At 50.4% G+C, this 12324-nt stretch overlaps 1 protein-coding gene across 9 annotated transcripts in view; it reads right to left on the reverse strand.

Annotated features, from left to right (window-relative positions):
* Positions 1-12324, reverse strand: part of RIMBP2 (RIMS binding protein 2) — a 319920-nt gene that overhangs the window by 105515 nt on the left and 202081 nt on the right. For all 9 annotated transcript variants that reach the window (XM_025402095.1, XM_025402100.1, XM_025402097.1 and 6 more), the window contains one exon: positions 6293-6415. The gene's annotated coding sequence lies outside the window, so the exon portion shown is untranslated. The remainder of the gene's footprint in view (positions 1-6292; positions 6416-12324) is intronic.

Raw genomic sequence — 12324 nt, forward strand, 5'->3', positions numbered from 1 at the left:
ACTTTGAGAGGCCAAGACGGGCACATCACGAGGTCAGGAGTTCGAGACCAGCCTGACCAACATGGTGAAACCACATCTCTACTAAAAATACAAAAATTAGCTGGGCGTGGTGGCGGGCACCTGTAATCCCAGCTACTCAGGAGGCTGAGGCAGGAGAATCGCTTGAACATGGCTGGTGGAGGTTGCAGTGAGCCCAGATCACACCACTGCACTCCAGCCTGGGCGACAGAGCGAGACTCCTTCTCAGAGAAAAAACAACAACAAAAAATAAATGAATACACCATGTGTTTCTGTGCATAACCAATCACGGGCTGCAGGGAAGCAGGGCACGTTGTCTTTAGCTAAACTGGATGATCACTATTAAGACAGACGGCACATCAGCGATATTTGGAAACAAAAAAGCCCGCATATGAATGTGACCAGTGGGCTAATTATCAGTTCAGAGAGGCCCTGAATGCACATTGGCACAGCTCCACAGCTGTTAATTACCCCCAAGAATACAGGACGAGCAGTCTTCAGTCACAGGCCGCACGCCGCCCCCTGCCCCCCAGTCACGTTAGGACGTGGAAGACACACGACACGTCAGGTGCGAGATGAGAATGGTGACCACGGGGTTTGGGATGGAAAGCCATGGTGATGACTGCCTGAGCATCATGCTTTAACCCAAGTGAGCCGCTTCTACTGTTCTACTGCACCTGTCGTCTACTAATGGAACAACGTGGGTTTCTTGAGGATCAGCGGGGAGGTCTGTAGAGTGGGAACCTGGAGTTCTCCCACCCCGAGGATCCAGGGGTCACTATGCTCGCCATCTCCCACACGTGGTGATACCCCGACCCGGAGCCGCACATCCCTAGGTTTCCCTGTCATAGCAGACGACACCATTGCTGCCCCAAAAACTCACGTCCTGACCCCTTCCCGCCTCTCACACTCCACATCCAGTCCATCAGCAAACCCTGTTGATTCAACCTTGAAGATGCACCCTGAGCCTGCGCCCTGAGCCTGCGTGCTCCTCCCCACCCTGACTTGGTGGAAGCCCCCATTATCTCGCATCAGGACACGGCTCCCAGTGGGGTCCCTGCTTCCACTCCTGATTTTTTCTGTGTGGCCACTGGAATGACTCTCTACAAACCAAAGCCAGATGCACGTCCTCTCTCAATTCCAATGGCATCTGACACAAACGGATTGCAAAACTGTGCCACAATCGCTCCCTGCATCTGAGGTAGAAAGGTAAGAGATGAGGCTTAGAATTGGGACCAAACAGGACTAGCTAAATCAGGTCCCAGGCAGAAGCACCTTCCCATGAGACGCACCCACAGTGCCATGTCAGTTGACCATTGCCATGGCAACACCCAGAAGTTACTACCCCTTTCCATGGCAATGACCCAGCCATCCAGAAGTTACCACCATTTTCCAATAATTTTCTGCATAACCTGCCCCTTAATTGGCATGTAATTAAAACCTGGTTTAAATCCAACTTCAGAGTCACCTCTGAGCCACTACTCTAGGTGCACGGCCTGTGAGGTAGCCTTGCTCTGCAAGGAGCAGGACCTCTGCTGCTGCTATGCATAGACGCTTCAGTAAAAGCTGCTAATACCACCAGCTTGCCCTTGAATTCTCCCTTGGGTAAAGCCAAGAACCCTCCCAGCCTAAGCCCTGATTTGGGGCTCCCTGCCCTGCACCACATCTACATTCTTGCTGACATGACTTCTTGGCTCCTCTTAGCTGGAGACAGAGTTAACGTCCCTAACCCCTGAAACCAGGCAGACACTGAGATTTGCTTTGGCCAACAGAATTCAAGAAGTGCCTTTCTCCATTCAAGCCTGGGCCTCATGAGGTCTTCCGTGTCTCTGCCTCATTCATGGCCCAACTGTGCCCGGCCAGAAGCCCTATCTCACCTGATGGACGAGGGGAGAGCAAGGAGCAAGGCGGTCACCCCAGCCCAACCAACCAAGACCCTCCAGTGGCCACACCCAGGTGCATGTGAGCCCCGGCTGGACCGGAAGAGCTGTTCAGTCCAGTTCAGTCAAGCTGAGAAGCTCCATGCAGCCAACCGGAGGTTTGGGAGCAATGATGGACTATGATCGCTTCAAGCCCCAGGCTTCAGGATGGTTTGTTATGCAGCCTTATTGGGACAGGGGATAATACATACACTTCTACAATTCTTGGACTTCTACCTTGGCCTATAAGACTCTAACTTATTCCCAATCCAGGTTTCATTTTTTTCCTTCCCTGCCCCTCCCCATTCACTGACTGGCCCATCTTCTTCTCCTTGGACATGTCAGGCGTCCATGCACCCCAGGCCCTCTGCACTCCCCTCTGCCTGGGATGCTCCTCCCTGAACACTGACAGGGCTGCTTCCTCCCTCTGCTCAACATATATGTCTTGGGAAGCCTCCTGGACCACTCTTTCAAAGTGCCACCATCAGCAGGAACTGATTTCCTGCTCCTCTACCCAGTTTATTTTTCTGCAAAGCACTGATCACTGCCTGACGTTATAGCACAGGCATTTGACTTTCCTTCATCGGGGAGTTGAATGTTGGAGTCTCTTTCGCTAATTGCTAGACCCGTGGTGCCTGCAACCGTGCCTGGTACATAGCGCTCAATGGACCCTTGTGAATGAATGACTAGTCATACAGTGAGCAACTTGTGGCCCAAGGATGCCACGTGTGTCTCACTATACAGATCTCTGTTTAGATGCGCTGATGTATCCCTTTCCCTTGATAGGGATGCTGGCAACAGGGAAATTCCCCAAAAGACAGGGTGGACATGCAGGCAGTCTCATTAGACCACCCCACTTGGTTCACCCTCCAGTGCTTTCCCATCTCTTGGCATTTTAGATTCCACAGACCAGGAATGAATGGCTCAGGAACACTACATTTTCTCTTGTTCAAGTCCCATCAAGAAGAACTCAGCCGGACGCAGTGGTGCACACCTGTAATCCCAGCACTTTGGGAGGCCGAGGCAGGCTGACGACTTGAGGTCAGGAGTTCAAAACCAGCCTGGCCAACATGGCAAAACCCCATCTATATTAAAAATATACATACACACACAAAATAGCCGGGTGTGGTGGTGGGCGCCTGTAATCCCAGCTACTAGGGAGGCTGAGGCAGGAGAATCTCTTGAACCTGGGAGGTGGAGGTTGCAGTGAGTTGAGATCGCGCCATTGCACTCCATGCACTCCAGCCAGAACGACAGAGCAAGACTACATCTCAAACAACAAAACAAAACTCTTCGTGGATTCTTCTTGTGTGGGGGGCAATCTAGCCTTAGCGTTCCTCCCCAACTCTCCTTGCTAATGTTGCAAGACAGGCTTGAAAACTCCATATGCCATTAGGCTCTTCTTCTCCAAAGAACTTCCAAAGAAAGAGACTTGGGAAAATTGCTCCTCCATTGCTATGAAAATGTTCCTGACAACAGTTTCTTCTGTATTTTTCTGCATATCCTCTAACATAACATTCCGAGTAAGAAAACCATGTCCAGCACGCCGTGCCTTGTTTTGCTGGGGAAGCAGTGAGCTCCCTTCCCCAAAGAAGTGAGAATTATGCAATTGTTCATATTTTCTTTTCTGTCCAGCCTCCCTGGAAACTCGGAGCCAAATGAGAATCTTGGAGTAACTACGTTCACCCTCCAAGGCGGCATATTTTAGTTCTTTCTTCTCTTTATGCACACATTCTACTTCCTTCCATATCACTTCATTATATTTAATGATTTTGGTAATTAGGACATATTCTTGGAAAGAAGCACAATAAAAACACATTCACAGATAATGAAGTCATCAATTATCATTTTTTTTAAGTACGAAAATCAGGAGGGACTCAAATCAGGTTAAATATTCACTGCGTGATCCACGCCAGGGGCGCGTCCAGTCAGTTTCAGTATTATTCTTACATGATTGTTTCAGGAACATTCAGCCCCAATTTTAGCCTTATCTATTTCACTGAAAGCTTTTATATTTGGAAGGAAAACCACATCCCGTTCACAATTCAGTCAAACCCAGTGGTGGCTGTGATTTGGTGGCCCTTCAATCTGCTGTAGGAGACTGAATCTGCGCGTGGTAGAGGGTTTTACATCCCTGGCCTCCCCTTCCCCAGTCATATCAATCAAAAGTGTCCTCAGACATTGCCAAATGTCCCCTGGAGGGCAAGCTGGCCCCGCTGAGAACTATCTTTCATGGCTTTTTAATCCAGGGCTCTTCCCCAGGCTGGCATTTCAGGGTCTTTGCTCCGTGCAGGCAAAGGAGAGGGGCTGTGAGCCGGCCCTCAGGCACGCTTAGCTGGGAACCCTGCATCACCTGACGTTCTCCCAAGATGGGTCTCTGATCCGGTAGAATCCTCTTTTGCTTTCAGCAAATCAGGTTGACTGAAACTGTGCTGAGGTTCCAATTCCATTCACATTACTGACAACAAAAGAAAACAACACCAACCACTCAAAGGGCATGAGGTCAGAAAGGAGGGAAGATGCTGCCTCGCTGGCTCTGAAGGCGGAGCGCGAGGCCCTCAGCAGCCCTTGCAGCTGGAAAGGCAAGGAATGAATTCTCCCCAAAGCTCAGAAAGGCACTCAGTCCTGCCAACACCAGATCATAGCCCTGTGAGGCTCATCTCAGGCTTCTGACCTCCAGAACTGTAACAGAATACGTGTACGTCGCTTTAAGCCACCGAGACACTATGGGGTCACTTGCTACAGCAGCAATAAGAAACAGATACACAGTTTCTGAGCCTCAGTACCACTGACATGTGGGACCAGGTGATAATCTGCTGTAGGAGACTGATCTGTGCGTGGTAGAGGGTTTTACATCCCTGGCCTCCCCTTCCCCAGTCATATCAATCAAAAGTGTCCTCCGACATTGCCGAATGTCCCCTGGAGGGCAAGCTGGCCCCACTGAGAACCATCTTTCATGACTTTTTAATCCAGCAGACTCTCCGCTAAGCTCCTTCCTCCCAGGGATTCATGGCACACCCTCCGTTAAATTCACTAAGCCCTGAATGTGTGTCCCAGGCGCTAAAGGCAGAGGGTTGGATAAGTCACGGTGTGTGCCCTCAGAAAACTCACAGTCAGTCATCGAGGCAGCTGCTTAAAGAATTATGTGGTAGCACCTCCTCTCTTGAGGGTTACGTTCTGAAGACTTAGAGCACACAGGGAGAAGCAGGACAGTCACCTTGCTGAGAACTGCTTGGTCCACATTCAGGGCTGGTAGTCAGAGAATAGGCCATCTTTCTTTGCTAATTGAGATGGAATCATTCTTTTCTCATTGAGAGGGAATGCACATGCCATAAAGGTCATCATTTTGGTGTGCAATGCCATGGTTTTGGCACATTCACAAAGTTCAGCAGCCATTATTACCATCTAACTCAAGAACATTTTCACCATTCCAAAAAGAACCTCATACCCCTTAGCGGTCACTCCCCATCCCCATCCCCCCACTCCCCCCACCACCATCCCTGGAGGGGTCACTCCTCATCCCCATCCCCCTACTCCCTCCACTCCCCCCACCACCATCCCTGGCAATTACTCAGATGCTCCCCTCAGAGTTCCAAAAGCTTCCCCAAAGAGGCTACAGATGGAGGTAAAATCACTTCTCGATTTAAAGAGTATTTGCGGATGCAGCCTAATCCTGTTTTCTGTAATTGTGAAATGCAAATGACCCTGGTAATATATGTACTGATCATAGAACTGGAGATGACTTTTTTTTTATTTTTGTAAAAAAAATGTTTCCCAGAATGAGAATCCAATCAAATTTTAACACTTGGTGAAAAAATTCATTCAGTTTAACTCAGTGGCATCAATAGCAAATCAACCCACTGGCTAAATATTGAAGGAGATCTCAGCTCATTAGGAATGCGTGAGGAGCATCCAGTTACCTGTACCCCGATAGAGCAAATGTTCTGGTTTAGCTACCCTCTTTGTAACAAAGGTCATTAAAAGTCCGAGCAGCAGCTTAAAATTCCTGAAGTTTGAAACCCACTGTAGCCACCTCTGGTCTTTAACGTAAGCAGACTCCATTTCCATTCAGGAGCAGAGTGCCCGCCACTGCACAGCTCAGCTGTGTTTAACATCCTAAGAAATGGAAATGCATAATTGGCTTTATGGGATTGCTTCCAGAAACACTGGAATTTTGTTATTTATTGCTTTTTATACCACAAAAAGGGGGAAAGCAGCCCCAACATCTCTGAATGTGGATGATGGCCTCCAAAGGAGCTTGACGTAGCTTCTGCTCGGGGGTCCTGTAGCCCCTCTTTCCTCACACTGACCTCACAAAGAGCAGAAGTGGTCCCAAATGCAGAAAGCCAGCCTACCTTCAGGACCTGTTCTAGGTTCTCCAGCTTGGCTTGGAGCTGGTGTTTCTCCTTCAAGGCCAAATCGCGCTCTCTGGTCAAGAGGGTGAGTGGGTGGTTGAGATGCACATACTCTGCCTTCACCTGCAAGCGGAAGGAATGGAGACAAGGAGGTTATCACAACCTGCCTAAGAGCTGGAGCAGGCATCTGCCTCCAGCTGGTATCCATTGCTTCCTCTTTAGGAGGAAAATCTTCAATTTCCTCTTAGAGGATTCTTCCCTTCCTCCTTCTCCATCATGGACTGGGTCCACTCCTACTAGGGGCCACTACATATGACCAAGGGCTGACCAATCAGCAGACGACCTCTGTCTTCCTCCCGCCCACCTCCACCACAGCCTCAGTGATTGGTTCAGGGTTGCAAACGTGCCACAGACCTGGCCAATCAGTGTAATCTCATCTCCTGGATGTAGTGATTGGTTGGGAAGTCACATGACCCAATTGCATTCTGGGGGAATGAGATCCTGCACTAGTATAGGAACCTGAAAGAACTCTCCCTTTTGCCCACTGGACTTGGAAAGTTAAAGACAAAAAGCTGGAACTACTGTGGCCTTTGTCATCACGAGGGAAGAACCCATCTGAGAACAGAGCCAATGAGATAAATGCAGAGACGCAGAGGGAAAAGCAGGATCCCCATGGCATCATTTGAGCACCCAGATCAAACTGAGCCTGAAGCTAATTATCTTTTCCTTTTCAGTCACTTGGACCAATAGATTCTCCTTGTTTGCTTACACCAATTTGAGTCGTCTGTCCCCTGTAACTATGAGAGCCCTAACAGATAAAAGTGTTTTCCCATTGTCTAAGCATATTGATTCTTGTCTAAAAATTTTACCTCATCTTAAAAGTGAATAAAAATGCCAATGAAATTCCACATGAACTAGAATGCATTCCCCCAATAAATCCAAAAAAACACATAAATTCCATTCTTAGGCCACAACCCCCAGGGCCAAGCTACAAGCTGATTGGGAAGGGAGGCGCCACGTTCAGTCTCTCTCCTCTTCGAAACAGGTCAGGGGATGCTATCAATGAAATAAGTCACCATGGTTCCTTTCCCATTCATTTTCAATGTGGAGGCAACATATTTTAACCCAACAGCAGCCTTGTCATTTCTTTTCCTCCTCCCCAAGTCTCATGATGTGAATTATGGCTTCAATAACAGACTAACACAATGCCACGCTTGTCAGCTGCAGAAGTCCTTTCTATTTCAAATACTTTCTGTACTGAGTGTTAGTTTAACCTGACAACTTCTGGGGCACCAGAAGAAAGGCAGGCACCCACTTGGCATTCCCGAATGGGAACAGGGTTACAGGAAAGCTGTTATTAAGAGGTCGCACAGAGGTCTCATTCGAAGGAATATTTTAATGCCATTTTGCTGCAACGTGATGTTATCAGGCAATGAACTTAGAGAAATAATCCAAATGCCCCCGGTGAAAATGTCACGACCTATTTGAATTAAACCATCCTCACTTCTGAACCTCAATACCCCGGGGTGCAGGTTTGCAGAAAGCATCACTTCTGGTATCCTAGCTGTTCAGGAACATTAGGACTTGGGAGTCATGCTTGAATGCTCCTAAATTCAGTCTCACACAGCGACCAGCACCATCTTTCTGAAATACCTGCCAGGTCTTGCCTCTCCCTGCTTGAAACCTTCTAAGGTTTCCACAGAATTTAGAATAAAATCCAAACTCCTTGGTGGTCTAAAAGCCCCACCCACCTGCTACCCTGTTGCCACCATGCTGGGGACACCCTGGCCTCCTTCTGTCCCTTAAACAGGTCGAGCCTCTTCCCACCCCGGAACCCTTGCACCTGCTGATTCTGTTGCCTGCAGATCTCTACCCCGCCCTGCCCCAGGCTGCTCAGGTCTGGCTCCTTCTCATTCGGTGTAACCTCAGACAGGCCTTCCCAACCCTTGCAAGGTGACGAAACCCTTGTCTCCACCCCCCGCCTCCATGTCCCTCCCTCCCACACCGCCATGCTTCGGTGTCCACGTGTGTTCGGTACTGTCCTCTGCGGCTGTTTGCCTTCTTCCTGTGGCTGCTCCTCATTGGAACAGAAGTGTCACCAGACGGAAGTTTTCTTCTGCCACGCAATTTCCCATCGTCAGAGCCCAGAGGACCGCCTGGCAGGGAGTCAGTGGTCAAGCAAGATTTTTGTACTGAGTGGAATGGTGTTGAGGAAAGTTCCAAGAATGGAAAGGTGGCCCTGGCTCCTGGGTGGACTACTGCAGTTAACTCTCCCAGACCCAGGCCCCACCATCATCCATCCCTCTTTGTGTCCCAAGAGGCTCATCCTCACGGCCTGCACCCCCCGTACCATCCCGGCTTCTAATCAGCTTGCCCAGTGGAAGACATGATGGAGAAACTATGGATCAGCATGACCCCTGGCCCCCGGCCCTCCCCAGCAGCCTGCAGGGATTACTCTGAGTTACTCCCCTGAGAAAGACCGCTGGTGAGCCTGGCCCTTGGCTGGAGGCCTGGGAACTGGGATCTGGGGAGAATTCCTACATTCCCTAATCGATTAGGGCGGCTTCCCGCATCGAGGCCACTTGAACAAGACGGTTTGTGCTGAACACCTTTCCTTCTGGGAGTCTGGAATTGTGGTATGTGCTGAACAGAGAGAGCCCATGTGACCAGGTCCCCATAAAAACTCTGGTTGCTGAGTCTTTAATGGGCTTCCCTGATAGATGACATTTCACACACATCACAGCTTGCAGCTGTGGGTCCACTAAGCGTCCTGTGTGATTCTTGGGAATCCTCTTGGGAGACGACCTGGAGGGCCTGTACCTGGTCTCCCCCTGGCTTCATCCTGTGTGGCCCTCTCCCTTTGCCACCTGTGCTGTGTGTCCTTTTGCTGTAATAAGTCACAGCCCTGAGGGCGGCTGCACACTGAGCCCTGCAAGTCCTCCCACTGGGTTGTGGAACTGGGGTAACGCCCAACAGTGTCCTTCTATGGGGAGGGCCTCTCCCACACCCTTCTCCCCATACCCATAGCAGGTGGCCATGGTGCCCAGCCTCTGCTGGTCTCAGACTCCCAACCCCCTTTGCAGGTGTCCTGCCGCCCCCGCCCCCCGGCCCCCGCAACACCACCCACACCTTTGCTAGTACTTTATTTTCTAAACTCTGCTCCATCCTCCAGTTTGCAAATGCTGTCTATTTGCTTTTGTGACCCTGATGGGTAAAATCTCCAAAGAAAAAGAACATTAACAGCCCAAAAGCAACATGATGACTCAGAGGCTCCCTACCTAAGGAGTTTCTAGTTTGGAGAGGAATCGATTCAGACTCATGCTTCACAGAGAAGCCAACGTGGGTTTCAGGCTCCATGTGCAGAGCCCAGCATGAAGATGCATTTATTATCCAGCTTTTTACAAGAGCACTGGACAGTCAGGAATTGCCCTCTAGGGGGCAGCATCCAGTGCTTTGGTCAAGAACAGACAACCTCCAACCTACGACAGGCCACCGTTCCAGTGTGAACCTGGAAAGAAATTACCGAGCACCGGTACGCATTCTCCCACGGGCACGTCACAAACGGTGGCCAGAAGCTAGAGAGTCCAGCTGGCCCCTAAATCCTATTTGTCCCACAATAGAGCTAAAAGGGAGCTAAATTTAACACAGTAGAGTGGAAACACGGTGTTTCTGCAGTGGACGATATGGTGGTAATTGCAGTGACTTAACAGAAGGCAATAATGTTGGGGGAACAAATGGATCCGTTGGTCTTGAGGTGATGCTCATAAGCAAAGTAAAAGAAAAGAAGTTCTCGGAGGAAGGTGAAGAGTCCAGGCAGAGTCTACGGAGGACCTCGAGGGCAAGTCAATGACATTTACTTTTTTTTTTTTTTTTTTTTTTGAGATGGAGTCTCGCTCTGTTGCCCAGGCTGGAGTGCAGTGATGCAATCTCAGCTCACTGCAACCTCCACCTCCTGAGTTCAAGGGATTCTCGTGCCTCAGCCTCCCAAATAACTGGGGTTACAGGTGCACACCACCATGCCTGGCTAATTTTTGCATTTTTAGTAGAGACAAGGTTTTGTCATGTTGGCCAGGCTGGTCTTGAACTCCTGACCTCAAGTGATCTGCCCACCTCGGCCTCCTGAAGTGCTGGAATTACAGATGTGAGCCACCATGCCCAGCCGATATTTACTCTTTCGTGGACCTCATCTCATGCCACAATTATGGTTTTGCATTTCTTTGACTTAAAATTCCCCATAGTGTTATCTTTTTGTTTACCAGAATGATGAAGGCCACGACTCTGGTTCACAACAAGAAGGAGAGGGTGTGTGGACAAGGAGAGGGTGTGTGGATAAGGAGAGAGTGTGTGGACAAGGAGGGGGTGTGTGGACAAGGAGAGGGTGTGTGGACAAGGAGGGGGTGTGTGGACAAGAAGGGGGTGTGTGGACAAGGAGGGGGGAGGGAGAACTGAAGAGACTGATTTCCTGGATGTATAATGCCTGAGTAACGGCCCCACACGAAGATGCCCACATCCAAATTCCTAAAGTCTGTGAATATATCACTTTTCGCGGCTGAACGGACCCTGAGGATGGGATTGTGTGGAGGGTCCTGAGAGTGGGAGAGCATGGCGGTTATCCAGATGGGCTCTATGTAATCACAGAGCCCTCATCAGGAAAAGTAGAGTCAGAGACGAAAAAGAGAGAGCTCGGACAACGCTCTGCTGTCAGCTTTGAAGATCAGGGAAGGCAGCCAAAGTAAGGCAAGAGGAGAGACTCTACCCCAGAGCCTCAGGAAAGCACACAGGCCTGCTGACACCTTGACTTCAGGACTTAAGACGTGCAGAGCGCTGAGACACGACGGAGTGTTTGTGGGAATCTGTCGCGGCAGCAATAAGGCAACTGCTGCGGAGGTCAGCTAGATGGCGGTCCTCATCACCACAAGCACGCGTTGAATTGTCACTCTGCGCCAGCAACTGGCATCTGTCCCTGGAAAGCCTAAGCCCCAGTGAGCTGGGCCCCACCCCTCCGTATCCTCCAAGTCAAGGTTTGTCACCTCCTCTCCTGGTGCAGCCCCCAGGGCTTCAGTCGCCCCGCTGGCTCCTCTAACCCTGCCTGCACCTCCCTAAGAATGCTTATACTTAGCAACCCTCCTCAATTGCTTTCGGGGGATGTGCCATATCTCTCCTGCTGGGACCAGACTGAGACCGTCTGTGACATGGTTCTGATGAACCTGGAGCAGAAATCTCTGGAGGACAATGACCTTTCATGAAACAGAGCTTCGTGAGAAAAGCTTCAGCCCCTCTTCCTCCCGCCACAGTGGGGATGCGATCCTTCGAGATGGAATGCCACCTGTCTCGGTGTCACGGAAGCCACCCTCCACACACGTCACCGCTGGACAGGAGCCCCTGGGCTCTCGCTCCTTCTCTAGGCCGCAGCCTCTGGCCGGGGTCACCACCTCTGGGCTTCCTGAACATGATAGTGCCCCTCGTGTGTAACCCACCAAGCTCAGGCTTCCGTGAGGGGCAGCTGGAAATAACCCCAGCTGATACACCTGGAGAAGGGGGCGTTCTCTAATTCAGCAGCCACTGATCCCACCTGGATAGAGGACTGATGCCGCTAAATTAAAACACGATAAATATCGGCTCCAATGGGCCACTCAAATGCTGGCACCTGGGGCCGTGGCCCAGAAGAGAGCCTGGCAGTTTCCTCTCTGCTCGGTTGGGTTTTGCAGCCCAGCTCATGCCAGGAGACTTGGCGGACGGGCCCTTAGCTGACAGACGCCCTGGCCGCTGGCTCCGAAGAACACAGGGGTGCAGGGATCCCCACTGCATTGAGGTCTCTGCCTCAAAGTCCATCACTTTTTTTTTTTTTCTTGAGAGAGCCTGACTCTGTCACCCAGGCTGGAGTGTAGTGGCGTGATCTCGGCTCACTGCAACCTCTACCTCCCAGGTTCAAGAGATTCTCATGCCTCAGCCTCCCGAGTAGCTGGGATTACAGGCACACTCCACCATGCCCAGCCAATTTTTGTATTTTTAGTAGAGACGGGGTTTCTCCA

This window comes from Theropithecus gelada, chromosome 11 (genome assembly GCF_003255815.1).
Source record: "Theropithecus gelada isolate Dixy chromosome 11, Tgel_1.0, whole genome shotgun sequence".
Taxonomy (NCBI): domain Eukaryota; kingdom Metazoa; phylum Chordata; class Mammalia; order Primates; family Cercopithecidae; genus Theropithecus; species Theropithecus gelada.